Source organism: Apodemus sylvaticus, chromosome 6, assembly GCF_947179515.1.
Source record: "Apodemus sylvaticus chromosome 6, mApoSyl1.1, whole genome shotgun sequence".
Taxonomy (NCBI): Eukaryota; Metazoa; Chordata; class Mammalia; order Rodentia; family Muridae; genus Apodemus; species Apodemus sylvaticus.
This window is the reverse complement of record NC_067477.1, coordinates 15,265,838-15,289,575: the sequence shown is the minus strand read 5'-3', so window position 1 is coordinate 15,289,575 and position 23,738 is coordinate 15,265,838. Positions and strand designations below refer to the sequence as shown.

General features: G+C 47.1%; 1 pseudogene; it reads right to left on the bottom strand.

The window, feature by feature from the left end:
• Positions 1 to 503: 503 nt before the first annotated feature.
• LOC127687811 (60S ribosomal protein L13-like) lies at positions 504 to 15,778 on the bottom strand (annotated as a pseudogene).
• Between the last annotated feature and the right edge of the window lie 7,960 nt (positions 15,779 to 23,738).

Here is a 23,738-nt window from a genome sequence, read left to right as displayed (position 1 = left end):
CAGCTCCAAAGGCACTGAGTTGCCTTGGAGCACTGATTGAGGTCTGTTATAGCTGATTCCTAGACATAGCCTAAGGTTCTCAGGGCAGGGAAGGAAGGAGGGTCCAACACGGCACGGATCTCATCATTGCATGGACATAGGAGGATTCCGGCCTGACTGCCGTTCCAGAGCTATGGTTCCAGGTATAGCAGCAGCAGATGCTGTTCCAGGGGGCACCATCTCTGATTACGGGTGGACAGAGAAGTCAGGGGATTATTGAACAGCCTGTCTTTGCAAACCTTTCAGTGTGGTTATCTTTGAAAAGTCCTTCCAGTAGGTATCATGGCTGATCTTTGGCCTCTAGGGCTATCAAAATGGTAGGATTCCAAAAGAAGATGAGCGACAATAGGAAGGGGACACCTGGGCACCTGTTCCTGCGTCCCCTATGATGACAAGCATCCCAGTTTCCTTTAAGAAAATGCCCTCTCTTTATGGAAAATTTATCGCAACTCCCTAGCCATGCATTACCTTTTCTCTGCAGTTTCCTTCGCCCTTTTTGCTCAGATGTCAAAGAGCCTGGCATTGGCACGGGCCGTGCAGAGACTGGCAAAAGCCTTAAAGTTCTTCTCTTCTCCTGTGATGACTCTGGCCTTTTCCTTTTGTACACATTCCAGATGGATGTCACAGGGCCCGTTAGCTGGGTGGCCAATTTAATTTCTTCTGCAGAACTGACTCCCTTCTTAGGAGCAGAAGGCTTCCTGGGGGAAAGTAAGAGCCTGGGGTGGTACTCCTTCAGGTGCTGCATGCTGGCCTGCAGTGATTCAGTGGATTTGTTTCGTCTCCTTGGTCCACAGAGATCCCAATGGTGTGAGCCATTTTCTTGTGGATACTAATCACCCTGAGTTCCTCCAGGCCGAGCCCCTGCCAGCCCGGACCTTGGTGTGGTATCTAACTGTAGGGCAGGCACCTCACGATGGGTTGATGGGGCTGGCTGTGGGAAGAGAAGCAATGAGGCGCACTTTCACCTGCTGGGCCTTGTGTCTGAGGATCTTGTGTGCCCACTGGTTGAATCAAGTGTCCATTCGCTGCTGCCAATCCTTGTGGAAGTGGGACTTCAGGATCATGCCATTCCAGCTGGGCGCTATGGCTCCCATAAAAGAGGCTCTCCTATAAAGGAGAATGGCTGAATGGAAAGGCTTTATCTCTCTGGACTGGAGAGATGGCTCAGCGGTTAAGAGTACTGACTGCTCTTCTGAAGGTCCTGAGTTCAAATCCCAGCAACCACATAGTGGCTCACAACCATTCGTAATGAGATCTGATGCTCTCTTCTGGGGTGTCAAAGACAGCTACAGTGCACTTAGAAATAATAAATCTTGAAAGAAAGAAAGAAAGAAAGAAAGAAAGAAAGAAAGAAAGAAAGAAAGAAAGAAAGAAAGAAAGAAAGAAAGAAAGGAAGGAAGGAAGGAAGGAAAAGAAAGAAAAGAGAAAGAAAGAGAGAGAGAGAGAGAGAGAAAGAAAGAAAGAAAGAAAGAAAGAAAGAAAGAAAGAAAGAAAGAAAGAAAGAAAGAAAGAAAGAAAGAAAAAAGAAAAGACAATGCCTTCTCTCAATGTCAGCCTCTATAGGTCAGGTGCATTTGACTCTTCCTTCCCATGCCAGCAAACAAAGGGACAAATGTGGTCCTTACTTTGAAATGACACGAGATGCTCCAGAATCAGAGCAAAGGGTTCTTACTCTTTGGGTTATGCTATTGGACTAGTTTTAGCATCTGATGAGATCAGTGGTAGCTGGGGGCTAATCATGAAAGATCCCCCTCAAAATAAAGCCAGAAAATGTGTGGAGAAGGGTGAAGACAGACTGGAGCCACTCCACCCCTTGCAGTATAACACAGTAAACAGAACTGTGTCCTGGCCAGCAAAAATCACAGGGATTCAGGGGAACCTTCTCATCAAAGCTAAATGGGAGTGTGGGTCCCACCACAAAGCTGAAACACAGACACCTACACTCCAACATAAGAAAATCTTGGGAATCGACTCTGAGTCCCAAGTGTCAGGGTCTCAAGGGAATGGACTCCACATCCACGCCCAGGTAGTCAGAACAGGACTGACTGACACCACCAGAGAGGCTAGATCACTTACTCTAGATTCATTTCTAACTCTGACAAGCACAGCCCCACTGTGCATTGGGATCAGCATGAAAGGTCAATGACCAGGGTGGGGGCAGGGGAGGAATGCTCTGTCTCAGAAGGAAGCTGTGTGGGGTGGTTGGCAGGGCGGGGTCTTGGAAAACAAGTGGTCTGATTTTATCTTCATCCTAAGGATGAAGCCTGTCAGCACTCGGCTTAACACCCTCACAGCATCGGAGAACCACTCCTAAAATACCCAAGAGATCTGCTTATCTAGACAAAAATGCTCAGAGCTAGAGCGTATATGGAGACTCATGAAAGCCCAAAATAAGGAAAATTCGTAGTAGGGATTTAATTTAAAGCACCCTGCCCATGGAACTTTATGGAACACCGATGTGTGTGTGTATGTGTGTGTGTGTAAGAGAGAGGGGGGGGCGGGTATCTGGGAAGAGGGAACCTTTATTGAAAAAATGCCTTAAGAGTGACCTGTGGGCAAGCCTATGGGGAGATTTCTTGATCAGTTATTGACCTGGGAGGGCGCATCTCACTGTGGGCTGAACCACTCCTGGGCTGGTGGTCCTAGATTCAATAAGAACACAGGTTAAGCAAACCACAACCTCTTCTTCAGTTCCTGCCTTCCAGTTCCTGCCCAGACTTCACTCATAGAGTGTGACCTGAGAGTCATAGGCAGAAACAAATCCTTTCTTCCCCAAGTTGTTTATAGTCATGGTGTTTCCTCACAGCAACAAGAAGCCCCTCACACACGGGTATCACCACTAGGGAACTGAACCTAGGGCTGCCCACATTGTATTTGGAGGCAAGGTCTTGAACTAATTTTGTAGCTTTAGCAGACCTTGGATGTATCATGTTTGAGCCTCAGCCTCCAACATTAGCAGGGGGTTCAGGCCTGGGCCACCATGCCTGAGTTTATAGTCTTCAAAACAAAAACCTAAGTGGCACATGTAAATCACAGGTAATATGATTTTGTAGAGCATACCTTTTTAATCTAGCATTTCTATAAAAGCAGTAGAGAGGCGACAAACATAGAAATGCAGGCTATGGGTCAGGGTGTGAGTGTCGGGTGTGGTGGCCTCCTCTGTCTGTGGAAAGGCAATGTGCTCTCTCTTGAATGCAGTGTTAACTCGGCTATGTTAGATGAAGGCTTTACTGGTCATGGGAGAGAGAAATTCTTTGTCTCCTTGATCATTACAAAGCCAAGGTTGAGATGTGGAAAGCAGCCCCCTGGGTCTGTAAGTGCTGGTCACGACCTTGGCCTCCCAACCGTGCATGCTATGATGAAGCCCTGTGTGGGGCTGAGTCTGCCCAGGCTCAGGGGTCACCCAGAATACAGGTTCCCTCTCTCCCCGCTCTTTAATCAGGAGGATGTCTTTCAAAGTGTGTTCTGTAAACATCACCATTCTCATGATTTTGGTGGTCTGTAAACATACTCTTTCTCATGTTTTCTGCCAGAAACAATCTCTAGGCAATGTGGTTCTCACCATTCTCTGAACTGGAAGTTGGGATAAGAAGTCATTTTGAGAAGATGAAAAACTAAGGAGTTGCGGGGAGGGAATGAGAAAGACAGACCGCACAGATGATTTCAGCGGAATGTGGCAAATACAGAGACAGGGCATCTACAAAGTAGCAGGGGCGGTCAAGCTGAAAACCCAGTTTCAGAGTGAGGAGATCAAGCTCTCGGCCACTGCCTGTGGTGTCTAAGCAACTTTTCTCAATGGGCTCTTGTTATTTTCCAAGATGGAAACTGTTAATCACCCATGAAAATGAGGGTGGGTGTCATATGGAAAGAGCGACTCCACTCCCATTTGAGAAATAGAAAAGCATTTAAGAATCTATGAAACAAACAGACAATTCAAGGACTGTATGACAACAGTCCTCATCACACTGCCAGGACCAAGACAAGCAGAGATAACCATTGGCAGATGCCAGAGACTCCTTGACAAACGAGGATGAATAGAAAGAGGGTCAGCCCCTTTGCCTCTCCTGGTGGCTAGCTAACAGATTGTCCCTTCATCCAAAGCATGCGCAGTTCGGAGAACCTCCAGGTCAGGAAGCACAGCGTGAAGAAGGAGGACAATCTGAAGAACAAGGGAAGATCTGGGTCCTCCCCATGGGAAGATCTGGGTCCTCCCCATCCCAAATCACACGACTGTGTTTGTGACTGCTGTGTGAGTTGAAAGGCTTTGGGCAAATTTGCAGAATAGTGGGAGTTGACCCTCCCCAACCTGGCCCATCATTGGGGATGATGATGGTTAATGTCAACTGTCAACCGGACAGGATCCAGAATCATCTAGGAGACAAACCTTTGGCCACATCTGTGAGGGACTATCTAGATTAGATCTAACCTTGCCCTGGGCAGCACCATTCTGTGGACTTTTGTCCCAGGCTGACTAAAAAGTTAAAGGCAGGCTGAGCAACAGTGTTCCTTGCATCTACATGGGTAGCAAGGCTGCCTCGCACTCCTGCCCCACCCCCACCCTGCTTCCTTGCTGTGAGGGACTATACTCTCAGCCTTTGAGTCAAAGCAAACCTTTCCTTCCTAGAGTTGCCCGTGCCTGGCATTTTGTCACAGCCGTGAGAAAACTAACTACTACATGGAAAGACTAGATTCTTATATATACACTCACACAATTACTCAAATGATCCTTTCTTATCCAAGTACCTCTTATGGATTAGTTGATCAGAAATTAAGTAACAGGCAGATGTTGATAAAAAGTAACCCAAGGAAAACAGAAGCGAGTAGAAGAAATATGATGTTAAAAGAAGTCACCTGTTGTCATGGGAACAGAAATTGAGATCTAGTCATGGGGACGTACGTATACCTGAGATCCTAGGCAGCTGAGGTAGAACAACCTCAAAGCCAGGCTGAGTTACACGGTAAGGCCTCAGAATCCAATGCGCAGAGAAGGAAGCAGTGCAGGGGCTGCAGGAGGAAGAGTGAAAGGCCTTGCTGCAACTTTCACTGATATTTATTTTCAGACCCAGTACACACAGCAGACAGAGAGGAAAGGAATCCAACTGGATTTGCCCATCCAATCTTCCAGGTTCTCAGGTTTCTCTTTCTCCTTTGTTAACATGGGATGAAGGAGCCTCACCTCGGATGTGCTGTCAGATTGGAGTTGAAATGCAGAGCACTAGCCAGAGCCCTGGACCACAGTGGACAGTCAGTCAGCCACCTAATGCTCTCTCTGACCTGCAGACATACCTCCTGGCAAATTTGTATGGACCGAGAATCAATATTGACCCTGTAATCCCTTGGATTCTTAGTTCCATTCCCAATTGTCAATACTTTATCAATTAAAATGGAAGCCCCGGGGCTGCTTATTGCTCTGTCTGACAGCCTTGAGAACTGAGAACTTAAAGATAGGACACAACCTGCTTTTCATTTCTACTGTCAACTCTTGTGCTCTACGAGAAAGGAAGCAGAAAAGCAGGGATACCTCCCCAGACCTCCTCTTCAAACATAAACCATAGCTCATGTTTCCCAAGCACCACCTGGGTGCCACCCACACTTACGACACCCAGGAAAGTGCCACCAAGACAGCCACATCAGTTCTCTGATTAAGAGTCCAGGGTAGTGTGGGGTGCCTAGCCCCAGTAAATGTATATATAATACAACACCTACATCTAAGGCTCATGGAAATTTACAGAGGGGGAATGGGTAGAAAGATTGTAAGAACCGGGGCATTTGAATGTCTACTGTGGAAGGAGCATCTTCTAGACAATACAAGAAAACGGAAACCATCCTGTGAAATCCCAGTAATATAGCTACTTAAACAAGACTCAACAATGAGATCAGTTGACACTCTAACACGGGTGGAGGTGATCTTGGAAATCTCATAGGAACTCGCTTATAGGTAAAGAGCTGTGGGTAATGATTTCTGAGAGAGAGAGACAGACAGAAAGATAGAGAGAGACAGAGACAGAAAGAGACAGAGAGAGAGAGAGAGAGAATCAGTCTTCTCTGGTAACGAGCCCTTTAATTGGTTATGTGATACCAAGTGGTCAACTCTAAACACACACACACACACACACACACACACACACACACCACTAAATGGACTTGACAAGTTGTATGTATCTGTGTGTATAAGTGTAATAATAATTAAGCCATAAATTGGAAAGGGAGTTGGAGAGGACAGGCGAGGGAGGAGATGGGGTAGGAATGATGTAAAACACGGTACATATACATATTTTTAAATAAATTTTAAAAAATATTTAATATATACATATATGTATACATGTATAGACATGTTATATGTGCCTATATGTGTGTTTTTATATAATATATACATGCATGTGTATATATAATATAAGTATATAATATACATAAAAATATAGAGAGACATAACCCTAAGGGATGATAATATACCTGAATAATTATATACATATAATTATATAATATACATAAAAATAGAGAGAGGCATAACTCTAAGAGATGATAATAAACCTGAATAAATGGTCCTATAGAAACTCACACTACAAGACTAACCACATCATGGTCTCTAAGGTGACAAATGCTGGGGCATGCCAGTGAGATCCCAAAAGAGGGGGAAGGCAGGTCACCTCAGAGTGCACTTTGCCACTGACACAATGACACCCCAAGTCAGTCTCCCGGGATGCAGGTTATAATAGGTCTTTTAAAGAACCCATGGTAACAGGTTAGTTTGGCTTCTGTCTGTCTCAACTCACTCTCCCCCTTTCACACCATTCGTTTGCAAATAGACGGAAACAATTATAACGATGACAAACAATTAGAAATACCAGGAGCAGAGACTAGAAATGAGATATGAGCAAGGGACACACAGGCTGCGGGGGAAATGACTCACACAGTTGTGGAGGCAGCTTCACGGAGGAGACTGCTTCCTGCCTTAGTGGATTCAAAGAAGCCAGAGCCGTCAAAGAAAAAAAAAAAAAAACAGACAGGAAGATGTGCTGGTAAACTGAAAAAAAAAACAAAAGAGAAAGTGACGGCAGAGGCGAAAGCATGGCAAGGGCCAGGAAACAATGAAGAACAAAACCACCTAGAGAATAAACATGAAGGAATCACATAGAACCCAGTGGAAAATAAAGCAGACAAAAGTGTCCACACCAACGATAACTGATATTTTCAAAAGCTAGGCAGGAACTGATGCCCATGTCACTGAAGGCAGGCAGGGGGCGGGGGGAGTACTCAGTGGCATCTTGAGAGGGAAATGTCCAAGGTAAAGAGATGAAAACACTGTTATCTCAGGTGGAAAAGAGAAAATAGAAGCAGAAAACCAAAGCCTCGTGAGAGCACTGGTCAGCAGAGACGGAGGGAGAAAGAGTTACATAAGGAGAGCTTCAGAACAGAGGCAATGGCCGCCAACAGTGCCTCAGTGGGTAAAGACAGTTGGCCCCAGGTGTGAGGACCTGAAGTCAGTTCCAATCCCTGGTGGTAGAAGGAGAAAACCAGCTCCTGCAAGTTGTCCCTTGACCTCCATGATAGCATGATTACCTAGGAATGCATATCCACACATACATACATACATACATACATACATACATACATACATACACACATACACACATATATACATACATACATTAATTAATTAATGTAAGAATGCTTTTTCAAAGAGAAATAAGCTAACCAGAATGGATCAAAGATTTCTTTTCCCTTGATGATTTTTTTTATTTTGATTAACATAATTACATCACTTCTGTTCTCCCAACTCCTCCTGTGTGATGCAGAAGAGGGCTGACCATTGTGGACACGTTTCTGAGAACACTGGTGTGTATCCCCAGATGTACAGAGCAGAGATTAGACTTCAGCCTTCAGTGCAGCCGACACCCTAAGTGAGCCGTTGACATCTGACAACAGCAGCCACAGAGGAGTCCCAACGACCTTCTTAGACACTTCAGTGTTAGTACCACAAAAAATAGAGACTCTATGTTCAAAAGTCTAATCAAAAACAGGGATGTGTTCAAATATAGACGTGAAATTACACGCCTGTAAAAAGCGTGGTTTAAGAAAACAGGAAGGGGGACAGTAAAGAGAGGACACTAAAGGACCTGAGTTCAATTCCCAGAACCTGCATAAAATTCTGAGTGTCGTGGCATGTATTTGCAGTCCCAGCACTGATGATGAGGACACAGACCTTTGGTTCCCTAGCAACCACCAGCCAGCTTCCTCTACTCAGTGATCTCTCAGGCAATGAGGCAGACCTTGTCTCAAAAACAACTGGTGGCCAGCACCTGAAGAATGATGCTGGAGACTGATGTCTGCCCTCCACACACACACACATGCATGCATGCACATGTATACACACACATACCATGCATGCTTGTACACATACATGCATATACATGCATACACATGTATGAACACATGCACACACATGTATACATGCATGTGTCTATACATGTACAACACATACGTGTACACACATGCATATGTAAATACACATGCATGTTTGAACATGTACACACATATACATGCATATATGCCCATGTACACAGACACCTACATGCTTGCACATGTACACACACAGGCACACAGGCACACACAAACACACAAACACATGCATGCATGTACCAAGAAAAGAACCCATGAGTATGAAATGTATGAATTACAAAATTTCAATAAAGTAAAATTCAAAACTACACAATCAGCAAAACTCTGCCACCAGAGATCAGGAATAAGAGAAATACAAATGTCCTAATTATTCACTTTCCTAACAAAAGTCAAATAGAGACTGGAAAGATGATTTGGTGGTTAAGAACACTGGTTGATCTTCCAGAGGACCTAAGTTCAATTCCCAGCACCCACATGGTAGCTCACAACTGTCTGTAACTTCAGTTCCAGGTGATACAATGACCTCTTCTGGTACCAGGCATGCATGTGGTACACAGACATACATGAGGCAAAACACTAACACATACAAAAAAATGAAAATAAAATGAGTCACCTTCAAATCTGAATTTGCCTGGGACGTAAGACCATTCTCCCCCACAGGATGTTTTTAGTTTCTCACAACTTTATTTTCAGTTGTTGAAGAGACACTTCTCTGAAGATCAAATTGTTCTTTGGTTTCTTTTCACTTTCAGTGTGATAAAGGTAAAACAAAGGAAAACAAAAACCATTAAATTTTTCATTGAAATCATTATACTTTCTCCTCTTCTGCTTGCTCTAATGCAAGCACCCCAAAAGTCAATAGAAGCCAGCCTGCAGTAGAAGGCAGCTTGTGATGAATCACCCCACAACCCACAGAGCCTATGACTTGCACAAATCTACATCAAGCAGAAGAAAAAACTGTCCTTTCCCCCAGTACGTCCCAAGTTCCTTCTTCCCATGGAAGGCTGCCTGTGGCGCTTGAATGGGTGGCGAGGACACTGAGCCACCCAGCCTTTTGCCAGCTTCCCTCTCTGACAGTTATTACTTCAGCAATAAATTCTTCTAGAAAACAAACAGGCATGGCTATAAATTTATTAGCCTGGGCACTGTGTTACTTAACATAACGGCAAGTCTTAAACAGGTAACGGGGCAGTAAATAAACTGTTTTATTTAGGCCCTGTCAGCCCTAAGTGTTTTCGGGGGCCTGGAGAAATGGCGTTGGCCTTTATAAGCATGAAGCATGCCTACATAAATCACACGTGCCCACTCTGGTCTTTGATGGCAACACATCTCCTGAGAAGGGTACGGTACCTCGTGCGACTCTGCGAGCTTCGAAGGTCTATTTCACGGGAGATGCGGCGCTCTATAAAGAACACAGGAATTGACGTAAGCAGCACTGGTATAGGCTGTGTGAAATAAACAAGTACAAGTGCTTGCAGGCTACAGGAATGTGGGCAAGGAAGGTTGAGTGAGATACGTCTGCCGACCTGTTTGTCTAGCCCTGAAAACACAGGGAGAGAAGGGGTTCTTACCACCTGCCTGGGCCCCTTCCTATTAGGGATCCACCTTACCTTAATCAGAGGTCATTCTATCTTGGAGGCTAATACCGACTGTCAGATTGACATCGTCTGGAATTTCCTGGTGTCCTGCTCTGCTTTCTCTTCCTGGGATAAAACACTGCAATTGAAAGCAACCTGGAAAGAAAAGAGGTTTTGTTTATTTGTTTGTTTTGGGGTTTTTTTTTGTTTTGTTTTGTCACATGCATCCCAATCTGTCATCCTGAGGAGCCCAGACAGAAACCTGGAGGCAGGAGCTGAAGCAGATACTATGGGGGGGGGGGGGGGTTTCTTACTGGCTTGCTCAGTTTTCTTTCCTATACAACCTAAGACCACCTTCTCTGGGAGGGCACCACCCACAACGGGCTGTGCCCTCCCATATCAATCACTAATCATGAGAATACCCTACAGACATGCCTACAGGCCAACTGATGGAAGCATTTTCTCAAATAAAGTTCCCATTTTCCATATGATTCTTGGCATACCCGTGATGGCTTTTCTTCACTAAGCTACTTGAGATATCGCCATTCTCTGGGCTGCGCTCCCAAACTACATGCAGATATAAAGCGAGCTGAGCACCAGTCTCTGTAGCTCTCCGTCTCCTAGACGCAGATGCACTGGGACCAACTGCCTCATGCTTCTCCGGTCATCCTCTCCCTGACATGGTAGGCTGTGCCCAGGAACTGAGAGCCTAAACGAATCCTTCTAATGCTCTTGTCAGGATATCACAGTGCTTAGACGTGTCCAAAAGCCAGTTGGTAAACTAACAATAGGTGCCGGGCCTCCTTGTCAAGTTCTGTGCCGAGTGAGTGCTTCATTAAAATACCCCTGGTGGCAGACTTGTTTCCTAGGGTGGTCCTGGCAAATCACCACACACAGAGTTCTTGGTTTGGGGTACCAGAAGTCAAGGTGTTGGCAGTGTTGGGAGAGTCTTTATTTCATCTTCCTAGTAACTGTCTGTCTTCCATCTCTGCTGTCTTCCTGTGACTTTCATCTGTCTGGGCTGTTCAGCATTCTTTCAAGAATAGGATAGCTGGTTAAAGAGTTCACTCACACTCTGTGTAACTAGTTACCTAGCGTGTGTCTGTTAACTAAGTTACACACGGAATGACATCACTTCCAAATATGTTCTGAAGTCCTACAAGAGAAGTGAATCTTAGGGCTGCTACTCAACCCAGCCCAGATGCCGCTAAGGATCAAGCTACCAGGCATCATAGACCGAGCCTTCCTCTTCCCTCACAGCCTCCCTACGGGAAAATCCTTAGGCTCATTTATAGATGGGGAAACCAACTCTTGATGAGATAGAAAAACCCTTTGAACAATATTCTAGACATAGAAATTGATAAAAACTATCTCAACTCAGCTTTATCACCAAAGTCCCCAGGACGCTCACAGATGATTATCTGGAAAGCGTTCAGTCCATTCCAGTCTTCCTCCAGGACACCAAAGATGTCAGTAATTGTGCAGATACATCTACATACTTGTCTAATGCGGCTCACCATTGGAACACTGCTCCATTTATTTAAAGGCCCATTCTAAAAGCTAGAAGAGTCTGGGCCAGGAGAAGATGAAGACAGTATATAATGGAACCAAAGTTTTCTCCAGACCATATTTGGACTCAGTCTCCTGTAACCCAGAGCCCTGAAAATAAATGTACCGATAAATAATTATTTCCTGCCCCATACATAACCAAATATGACTGTGCCCAGTCTGGTGGCCAAGGAGACAATCCATTGTTCAAATGCCTTTCCCTAACACCCCCTTGGCTGAAAAAAATGTGGCTTTGCTTTCCTGTGAATCTCAACTCAAAAAATAGAATGGAACAGAGTCAGCAAATGTCTTGCTTTGGCTCAATACTGCCCAGCCCTGGGATCAATTAAATAAATAGAGCAAGTAGGTTTCCACCAAATATGGTCAGGAAAATAACCTCCTTGGAGAAGGGTAATTCTGGCACCTTCTGTTTCAGACAGGACAGATGCAGTGCCCTCCAACTAAACAATCTCCTGCTCAGAGCCACCCTTTACAGTAGAGCAGTGGCCTGTGGCCATTCTGTCCACAGTGTCCATCCCAGGTAAGAGCTTTGACTATTAACGCATGCCACGTGGGACGGCAGAGTTCACTGGTAACAGCAGTCACAGCAGAATCCATGGGGCCTTGGGTACAAACAGGTGCAGGTTCTGAACCTACTCCACAAAACACTGTGCGATCTAGAACAAGTCACATCACCTCCTTCTCTCGCTCTTTCTGTGAAACATTGCTTGACTATCTATCTGAATCATGTGAACTTGTGGAACTCACATGCCACTGAGGTAGTCCTCAGTGACAGGACCTCACGAGTGACAGAGGAGCAACTGCCAGCAGTGTTGACATTGGAAGCAACACAGTTAGTACCTGGGTCATGGTGAGAGCCAATGCTACAGGTCAGAGGCATGGGAGCCCCTTCTAGGGCACTGACTCATGAAATTCCTTTTCTACTCCAGTGTCTACACTGTTCTGGGACTCTATTCACGTGTCTTAGTTAGGGTTTTACTGTTGTGAGCAGACACCATGACCAAGACAACTCTTACAAAGAACAACATTCAATTGGGGCTGACTTACAGGTTCAGAGGTTCAGCCCATTATCAGCAAGATGGGAACATAGCAGCATCCAGGCAGGCATGGTACAGGAGGAGCTGAGAGTTCTACATCTTCATCTGAGGGCTGCTAGCAGATTACTGGCTTCCAGGCAGCTAGGATGAGGGTCTTAAAGCCTACAACCAGAGTGACACACATCCTCTAAGAAGGCCATATCTATTCCAACAGGACCACATCTTCTAGTAGTGCCACTCTCCGGGCCCAGCATATGCAAACCATAGCACCCTTGAACACACAACGTATGCCTCAGGCACACCCAGACACCAAGTGCCGGGAAAGATGGTCGAGCAAATTGGAGGATTTTGATGAATATTCATTAAATGATGAAAGTTGATAGAACCCTTTTCATGTCCTCTGGGCTTTTCCTGCCATGGCGGGGGCCATTCGGGGGCATCTATTTGTCTATCTGGACAGTGAAAGGGATGTTGTATCTGAGCATATTCAGTGACCTTCCCATGGCGTTCAGCACACAGTAGGTGCCCAACAGTCACTTTCTCAAAAGAGGTAGAGAGAGATTTAACAACTCACTGGAGGAAGGAGAGAGAGGATGGGTAAACATGGGGTCAGTGAGATGGCTCAGCAGTTAAGGGGGCTTGTAGCCAAACCCAACAGATGACCTGACTTTCAATCCCTGGGACTCAGATGGTGGAAGCAAAAACCTGACTCCTGCAAGTCTTCTGACCTTCACAAGTACATGGTTACATGCACAAGCACACACAGACACACACAGACACACACACACACACACACACGTGCACACACACACGCGCGCGCGTACATGCACATGCGCACACATGCACGTGCGCGTACACACGTGCATGTGCACAGATACACACACACACAAGTGCATGTGCATAGATACACACACACACACACACACAGATAAATAGATTTAAAAAGTATTTTAAAGAGGAGCACAAGCTGACTCACTTTTCAGGAACACATGCTACGAGCCAGGTTCTCTGTCAGGTTCCTTCTTCCTTGTCACACACACACACACACACACATGTGGGCACACATGCACACTTGCCCACAGAGCACATACCACTCCCACTGCCACACAGGAGACCCTTGAGCTGGAGAAGGTACTGAGAGCATGTTCGACTGTCAGAGTCCTCATCTCCACTGTGCCTGGAGCCAGTGGGAGAGTCCCCCGTTGCCACACCGCCATCTCCTACCTGGGGGAAGTGGGGACCCTGGCAGTCTCCTGGGTGGACGGTCCATTACCCTGGCTATGGGCAGAAGCCAGCAGCTGGGTGACCCGAGTAACACCCAGCAGCTACACTGAGCCTGATTTTTGCCTGCACCCGGGAACTATAACCAGGGAACAATTTAAGGGAAGGGATGTCCCTCTTCCAGATCCCAGCAGGGAGGTGAAGCCTCATGCCAACACATGTCTAGCCCGGCCCATGTCCCTGTGGCCAGCTGCCACAGGCTAGGGAATGGAATGCTGTTTGTGGTGGCCGTGTCTTTCCAGGCATGTGGGAGGTCACCTAGCAGCGGGAAACTGAGCCTTCCACATCTGCCTTTTCCCCCTTTGTACCCTGTGGCAGGGGCAGGGGGCAGGGGGGGCAGGGGGCAGGGGGCAGGGGAACAGGGACAGGGGCAGTGGGGTGGGGCAGGGGGGCAGGGGAAGGGGGCAGGGGCAGTGGCAGGGGCAGGGGCAGGGGCAGGGGCAATGGCAGGGGCAGAGGCAGGGGCAGGGGCAGGGGCAGGGACAGGGGCAGGGGCAGGGGCAGGGGCAGGGGCAGGGGCAGGGGCAGGGGCAGGCAGCAGCATAGGCCTATGGAAGAGGTACTTAGAAAGACAGAAAGTGACGCCAGAGGGCACAGGTCCACAGGTCACATCAAGCCTCCAGGCAGGGCTGGCTTTGCTGGCCATTCTGCCTAGCAGGAGACGGAGGCCCTGCCCCTTGCTCTGTGGACCAAGAGCTCTAACATGGAAGCCACTCACAGGGTTGCCTTCCCTGTCTGTTGCGGAGAAATGGGTCTCATCATGTCCATTCCCGTTCCTCTGGGTGACACGTGGGCTCTTCTGAGCCAAGTGCTCTGTGGCTTTCTCATTTGCAGATTGTGCCCCAAATTTTCACAGTCTCAACTACAAAGCCACTGACTATTATAGGTTCCTATGTTGGCAAAGTAGAGGGATGCCCATCTGATAGGAGAGAGAGACAGAGACAGAAAGAGACAGAGAGACAGAGACAAACAGAGACAAAGAGACAGAGAGAGATAGACAGAGATAGACATAGACAGAGAGAGACAGAGACAAAGACAGAGACAGAGAGAGACAAAGAAACAGAGAGAGAGACAGAGAGAGATAGACAGAGACAGAGAGAGACAGAGACAGGGACAAAGACAGAGACAGAGAGACAGAGAGAGACAAAGAAACAGAGAGAAAGACAGAGAGAGATAGACAGACAGAGATGGAGACAGAGAGAGACAGAAAGAGGCAAAGAGACAGAGAGAGTCAGAGAGATAGACAGAGAGATAGACAGAGACAGAGAGAAACAGAGACAGAGAGACAGAGACAGAGAGAGACAAAGAGAAACAGAGAGAGATAGACAGAGAGATAAACAGAGACATAGAGAGACAGAGACAAATACAGAGACAGAGAGACAGAGAGAGACAGAGACAGAGAAAGATAAAGATAGAGATGGAGACAGAGACAGAGAGACAGAGAGAGGCAAAGAGACAGAGAGAGACAGAGAGATAGACAGAGAGAGACAGAGACTGGCAAAGCTGCTCTGTAAGCAATGGAGTGCAGAGAACAGAGCACACCCTCCTCCATACCCATTGCATCAGATGCTGTGGGCTGTGCCGTCCACAGAAGCCCCTGGAGAGTCACCTGCCAGCTATGGGATCTCTGGTCTCCATCACCCCAGCCTCTGCTACAGACATGATCTGAGCAAACTAGACTTGTCCTCCCCCTCCTCCTCCCTCTCCTAACTCTTCTCCTCCTCCTCCTTTTCTTCTTCAGCATGCTGGACACATCAGTCTGACATGTCTTTCCAATTAGGCCAGTCCTGAGATACAGGGAAACAGGAAACCACTTGCAACCTCAGACCCATCCAGACGCAGGAAACTGGGCAGAGACAGTAGCGGCCTGGCCATGGCGTCAGCCCTAAGACACAGTGCAGGGCAGGCAGCCTCCACCAGCCTCCTCCCACCAGACACTGCCCACCCTCCTGGAATGGGCCAGAGCCAGGGCCAGGGCCGGGGCCAGGGAAGGGAAGGCTGGACACACCGGAGATCTCTCAGGAGTGACCTCCCCACGCCAGGAGTCTGGAAGAAGGCAAACACTTCAGTGAGAGCCATGCAGACACAGGAATTCACCATGAAACCTTGCACAGTTCTCTGAGACTCCTGATGGCTCCTATAAGGCGATGTGGTCCTGCTGTTAAGCACCCTGCAGGAGACAGCAGTATTCTCCAGTGTTCCCACAGCCCAAGCCTGTGCCAGGGATCCAGCCAATGCACATCCATGCCAAGCACCAGGCGAACACTGCACAAACCATCCGCGGGTCCTCATGGCTGCCCTGGGAAGATGGTGTTTGACATTCCATAGAGAACAACTGAATCCAGGGATACAATACTGCATTCTAAGGGCAGGTACTCCCCAGTCCCAGAGTACAGATCTGAGCTTCAGCCTCATCGTTGGCTACTTAGGTTCAAGCTTACCTCGGGACAGGAGCAAAACATCTCTGTCCCCGACTGCCAGACCCTGTCACTTGAAGTCCGGAAGGCTCATGTTTTTTATGCCCAGACCCCAGCTTGGAAGAAAAGGAGGCTGATTCAGGACGTGGGCATCTGGGGCAGGTCTCCAGAGCTTGGAAGCTCTCGCCTACTTGCTCTCACAGCACACCAAACGATCTCTGTGGGAGCTCTGTCAGAGGGCTCTCCTGGCATCTCATGTTCCAGAAAACTCGAACGAGACAAAAATGAATCCTGCTGGAGCCGAATGCACCAGTATGGATCTGAACAAGTATTCCCATGTCAGGGAGAAAAGTCCTTGAAACCTCTTGAAGCCCTTTAGCCCCAGTTACCACTGTGAAGATTCTCACACAACATCTTTGCACCTGATCCCAAGACTCGTAGGTCAACTTTCATTGTTAGAGATCTTCATAAAGCTAAACAAGACTTCTCATGTGGCCAGACAATGCTCCTCTGGCTATGCAGCCTAAAGCATTGCAGCTTAAAGTACTGGCAGTACTAGGTAGGACCTGCATTCACATACCTTCACCTGTAGTAGTATCATTTACAACAGCCAAAAATCAGAGGCAAACCTGATAAACTCATGTTGCATATCCGTGTAGTAGAATATCCTTAAAAGAGACGACTATGCCAAAACATGGTCTAGCTTGGCGACAGGATGCCCAGTGAATGAACAAAACTTGGCCACAGAAAGAAGACAAGTTATGTGGAATCCCATCATGTACTATGTATGCTGCCTAGAGGAGCCTCATTTGTAGGCCTGAGAAGAGTTTGGTTCTATGAATAGGGGAGAGAGAATGGATTCTAATGGTGACGGTCTCTGTTTGAGATGGAAGACATGATGACTGTTTAACATTCTGAACTGTACACTTTAAAATGTTAAAATGGTAAGCCTTGTGGTATGTTCATTTTTGCCATTTTTTTTAAGAAAAGAAAAGCCAGAAGTGAAAAATGCATTTACCAAGGATTTTTCTCCCAAATGCTCAGTTCGGTGTCCCTGTGATGAGTCTCCATCTGGGACAATACATGTCCAGTTATGGCAGTGGGTCTGGAGATTGCCCCAGCCTCAGAGCTGTCCAGAGAGAGGGGGGCTTTCCTCTCAAGGACTCTCAGCTACCCTTCCTGTCTGCCTACTCTGAGCCTGCCTGAGCGGGAGGCGGGAGACCTTTCAGAGTTAGAGGCCAGAGGCCTGGAACCCTGTTTAGGGGTGGAAAGGAACACTAGAACAGAGCAAGACTGGAAGGGGCGGTTCAGAGTCTCCGTGCATGGGGGTGAAGGGTTAACATGCAAAGGGAAGATCAACGTTTCCCTCTGAAACTTTACAGTCACAGATTTTAATGCAAAGAAGCTGTCGTGTGTGAGCCATGGATCTTTGATGAGAACTAGGAGCGCAAGTTAAATGCCTTCCACATTTCTCTGCCACCAGCACCCAGCACTCAGCGGCAGCAGGCTCCTACCCTCCCTTTATTTTAAAGAACGTGTTTTTCTGTTATTTAAAGGGATTTTAAAAAACACTCTGCTAAAATACAGTGCTATTAAAAGCTAGCCAGAGTGGAAGGTCCCAAGCTTGATGGGTTTAATCTCAGAGAAATAGCAAACTCCTCCAAAGCCAAGGGCCGCCCTCAGAGCAGGCACTCATGGGCACTGTCTGCAGTCTGGGTTGTATGTGCACCCAAGAGCCACATGCCCATCCCTCCCTCCAGTAGCCAGCCGGACTCTTGCTTTATGTCAAGTTAAAATGTGTTCAATGAGATTTAGGTCCTCAGTGTTTAGGGTGTGTGTGTGTGTGTGTGTGTGTGTGTGTGTGTGTGTGTGTGTGTGTGTGTATCTGTCTGTTGGTCTGTCGGTTGGTCAGTCAGTATGTACATTTTTCTGTCTCTGTGTTTATTATGTGTGTGTGTATGTGTGTGTCTATGTCTGTGTCTCTGTCTCTCTATCTCTATATATGTCTGTATGTCTGTCTGTCTGTGTCTGGTTTCAGCTGTCTGGTTTTGGTTGTGTGTATGGGGCTGTGTTTCTATGTGTGTCTGTGTCTGACTGTCTCTGTGTCTGTGTGTATGTCTGTCTCTGTGTCTATCTGTCCGTCTCTCTATATGTCTGTGTCTTTTTATGTGTGTCTATGTATATAGGTTCTAGTGTTTTTCTCTATCTCTCTCTGTCTATCTCTGTCTCTCTGTCTTTCTGTCTCTCTCTCTCTCTCTCTCTCTCTCTCTCTCTCTGTGTGTGTGTGTGTGTGTGTGTGTGTGTGTGTTCTTCACATGGGCAGAGATTTTGTATTTATAGATACAAATGTTCTTCAGAGCTGAAGGACTCTCCATACTGCCTAGTACAGGTTTATATTTCTGAAGAGAAATAAAGTCCCAGAGAACCTGTGACCTTTCCCAAGATCACGATCAGGGCTTTCTTTTCTCCATCACTATTGCCCAACAGCACACACGGCCATGGTTCAGGGAACGATTTATTTGAGTTTGGCGATGAGACAGCCTCCCATCCCCGTAAACTACCTCCATGCAGGTCTCTCTATATTGTTTTGTTTAGCTTTAACATTTGTCTGAGACATCACACTGCTTTAGTGAATATTATTTCCAAGTCACTGTGCACTTCAGACCCAGGCTTCTCGAAGTAACTCAGCACCAGGACACTGGGCACAATGCAGGGCCCTGTTTAGTGCAATCTCCCACCCAGAGTGGTTGGATGGGCAGCATTAACATTTTTAATCATTCAGAGTCCTTCGTTGGGGTTGCCGGGCTCTGTCAACACTGTGGCTTGTGTGTTGTTCTTCTCTTTAAGAAGGAAAAAAATCAATACACTGTTTGTGAGACTGTAATTGAGTCCACATGGCCATGCTGTAGATGCAGCACACTTGCCTTGCACAGTGAACCTGCTTTTTCAGGCACTCTCGACCAGGGAATCACTAAGAAAACAAAACAGTACAATGTAATGCAAGCATGTGTGTGCGTTCACACACACACACACACACACACACTAGCAGTGTCAGAACTAAAGTTTCCTGAGCTCTTTCTGTGCACCCAAAACTCCCCTGACTCTGTCAGCCCCCCATGGGTATCACTTCGATGCATCTGAACCCAGCCCAGGAAGTGGCAGTCATCTCTGACTATTTCTACATTCTCGGCACCCTGCTTTTCCCTTGCTACCCTGAATCCCCTTCTCGATCTCTAGCTTCTGTTTAATCCAATACATGGTGGTTTGTGTCTCTTCCATAGCAGGTGCCAGGAGTAGCCATTTCCCCCTCTGTTTTTCCCCATCTTCGGCCCCCCGCTCTCTGTCCCTGTGGGCTGTGACATCTCTCTGACAGTATACTTTCTCCATCAGAGTTTCCTCCTAGGTATTATCTTCCAGGAATCCCTTCTCTAGCTTTTGGAAGTGAGTCAGAAAACATAGTAGGACCCTCCAGGGAGCAGATATCACAATCTTGGCCTCGGAATGCTGATCTTTAGGCCACCAAAGGGCACCTTTAACCTTCCACATATAGCAAGGTCAGGTGACTCCCCATCCCTGTGGGCCTTTCCCCACTGCCCTTTTGGAAACCTAGGCCGCCCTGCACAGAGCCAGGTGCAACCCCAAGAGATACTTGACGTACCCTAGGCATCCATTGCTTCCGTCATCCCAAGGCCTATGCTTCCGTTTATAGAGCTAAACCCATACAATCCTTCTTAACTGCACAGTACCCAACTGCGCTTTGCAAAATTCAGTGTACTATAGATTTGGAACTTTCAGAATCCCAAGGAATCTTTAACTTCACAGTTTCTCACTCTTGCTCCAAAGACCCAGGCCTATCTTCTTATATATATATATATATAAAAAAAAAAAGCAGTCTACCCCCAAAACATGTCTAGACTAGGATTCACAGACCCAGGCTCGTGTTATGGTCTCAACCATCCTCACTGTGTCTGGGACCAGATGATGTTCTATTCCCGCCACCTGAAGAATAAGAGCTTCCCCGAAGCCCTCTTCTCCAGGTGCGCTTTACGTTCCCAGCGTTCCAGCCGATGGTCCTCCACGTAGCTGGAGCCACTGCCACCAACACCTAGCAGCGATCTTGCAAGTTCGAACAAGTCCATTATAATATACTGCACAGAGAAACTGATAGAAAGGGGCCCTGTGGCCCTTCATCAAGTCACCGGCGCATCTGAGACGTGTGTGCACCTTGTCTTCTCAAAGTTGCTATCATGCAGTCAGCCCATCAACTGACTTCCTGAGAGAAACTTCGAATCGGATGGGGACTGGATGACCATGGCAACAGACTCTCCGGCATGCATGAGCTGGCATCTGCCAAGAGCCATTTCTGAAATAGGGGTTTCAACATCTCTTATTTCACCATCGAAATCACCCATGTTTCTCTCAGCACAATTAAAAAGAAACTCAAAAGTAGACCATTCGTTCGGCTCTGAAATCCCCTTCAAGGCTGTCATCCTGTTCTTGACTCCCCTCCCTGGAGCATCGGTCACCTTCCTATCCAGCTCCCCCACCAGCCACTTCAGAAGAGCCCAGCCTTCCCGCTCCCCCATCTTTTTGCATCGAGATTCAACGCCCCCCTGCTCAGCCTGCCCTTGTTGTTGGACTCTGTTCAATTCCTATTGTCTACAAGATAGGGGATTTTTAAAAGTTGCTTTGTTAATCAAATGGCTTCTTTTAAAAAGTTTGCTCAGCATCGTGTGCCTCTTAATATATGTCAACTCCTGTTTGGATCAATGGACGTGGGATGCGGTATTAATTATTCATTTTTTTACAGAATGGAAATTAATTATTGTGCATGGGATTCTGAACACATATGGCAACAGTGCCGGCTGGACCAGCCCCCCTGCCAGGATTTCGGAGACTCAGATTCCGAGGTAATATGTTGTTTTGCAAAGCCAAGACCTCCTAAGGGTTCCAAGATAGAAGAATTGAAAACCTGACATGTTTCTGTACGTGGTCCAACTCCCGAGCCTCCTCCAGTGCGCCCTGACTTCTCGCTATCTCTCCTATCCGTGCAGGGATGGGGAGCTTCCCTGTCCATCACAATGTCTGCAGCCATCCAAAGCCTCCCATCATCAGCGCTGCTTCCCAGCCTTCTTCCTGCTACAAAGGATAGCAGTGGTCCCTTCTCCCTGACTTTACGCAAGTGAGCCTTCTGGGGCAGTGACTGGGTCCCCTGGCAGTAGGTCCTGCCTCTAACACTTTGTTTGGCAATGGATTATCTGGCTGGACCATGGCTGCAGGCACCTTCACAGAACCTCACTCCTTCTTCCCTGTCCTTGCATCCACTAACAAGGGCTTAAGACGACGCTGAGATGCAACTATTATCAACTATTGCTCCCAGAGGTACCCGTCCTCTTCAGCAATATTGAAGGATAATAATTCCTGGAATGGAGAGGTCTGAGAAGAACAATTAAGAATCCACTTGGGACATGCCTGTGGAGACCTTGAGCACAAAAGAGGAGAAATGTTTCCATAGTCATCAAGGCAGTTACTGTGTGTGTTACCTTGTTGTGATTGCTACTGTTGCTGTGACAAGATGCCCGAGAAGAGTGACCTAGGGAAGGGAGGGTGTGTTTTGTCTCATGGTTGGAGGGCACAGTCTGTGGTGGAGGGAAGGCGTGGTGGCAGAAGTGTGAGGCAGCTGGCTACATCACATCTGTAGTCAGGAAGCAGAAAAGGGTAGTCATCAGAGCTCTGTGCTTTTTTCCCAGTTCAGTCTGGACCCAGGGTCTTGGGATGATGATGCCCATGTTCAGGATGGATTTTCTTTTCTTGGTTCTCTCTTTCTCTCTCTCTCTTTCTCCCTCTCTCTCTCTCTCTCTCTCTCTCTCTCTCTCTCTCTCTCTCTGGAAACACTCTCACATACAAGGACAAAGGGGAGTCTCCTAAATCATCTAATCCAGGTCAAGTTGACGATGCAGATTAGTTTTCATAGTGTTTAGTTCCCCTTTGTGACCAACCTCTCACTTTTCTACTTTGTTACCTGCAACAGTAGTCAAGAAGAATGAAACCCTCCAATAACTATGTGCTGCTGAATGAGCCATGACCTTAAAAAAATACATTGAAGAATGAATGGAATCCAATGGCTTTCAACTGGCAAAAAGAAAAAAAACCACTACCACCACCACTACCACTACCACCACCACCACCACCACCAACAACAACAACAACAACAACAAACCCTAAACAGCCTAGGCTTGACCATTTAGATGCCTATGAAATATGCAGGTAAGCTTGATGTGGGGTATGTGATGATGTCATGGTGCCACTGGGGACAGCATCCTCTTACCAGCTCTCAGGCCCATTTTCCTACTGATTCTCATTGATGTTTGACAACATCTCAGGCAGATCAGAGGGGTGTAAAGGGAGCACCCGCACACCCCGGCCCTGTTCCCTCATCTGAGGCAGCAACTGGTGCTGCTGGTGCAGGTGCCAAACAAAAATGGTGGCATGAGCTGGAACTGTGTGGGGGCCTGGGGCGGGGACTAAAGGGTCCCAGACCCCACCCCCAGAAGGACAGAGGCAGAGGGAGGCCCCATAACTCTTTACCCAGATTCTCTTACCGTAACTACAGGGTAGCACCAAGGAACATGACTAGACTGATCTGTCTGTCTCTCCAGTGTCCTCTGGTCTGTCTCTCCCTACTTTTAATGGCTTTGACGTTCTGTCCAGACACCTTGTAGCAGATCCCCTCTAGGGTTCATCTGGTCACGTTTTCTCTGCTGGACCACAGTTCTTGACATTTGGGGAAAGCACAGTAAAGAGAGAAGCTGCCTCTCTCCTTCCATCAGATCAGGAGTTTCTGCTATTCACATCATTTTATTGCAAAAACAGAAAGTTACACAATCTCTTCCTTCATTAAATGCACATTTCCTCCTAAAACAACCAGAATTCACATCTTATTTCATTTCTGTTTTATCAGGCGCATCCCAATATTGAATAGGGCCAACCCCACAGTCAACTAATAATCTCTAAGTCTTTTTCATATTAAAGCCATTAAGCCGCAGCACCCCATCCAATTTTCTGGTCCTTGTTTGGGGGTTTTATCTGTTTATTTTTAATAAGTATAGAAATGTATCTTTCCCCTGCTTAATGAGTCTCTGTCTTGGTTAGATTCGCCCACCCGATGTCCTTGCCCACTGTATGGTGGTGGACCTGGCCAGCCAGCCCTTCAACCACTTTCCCAGTAATCCTTGCTATTCATGTAAAATTACTGAGCAAGGCAGAGCTGAGGGCTGAGCCCCAGCTTTATAGATCTTAAGTGACGGCCTTTGTTCTGGACCAGGTCAAGGCCAGAGGGCAACCCCACCCCACTCCCACCCCGTGCAGTATCATTTGCTTAGTTTGGCTGCCTAGTGGCAGCCTCTAGTAAAGAGGGT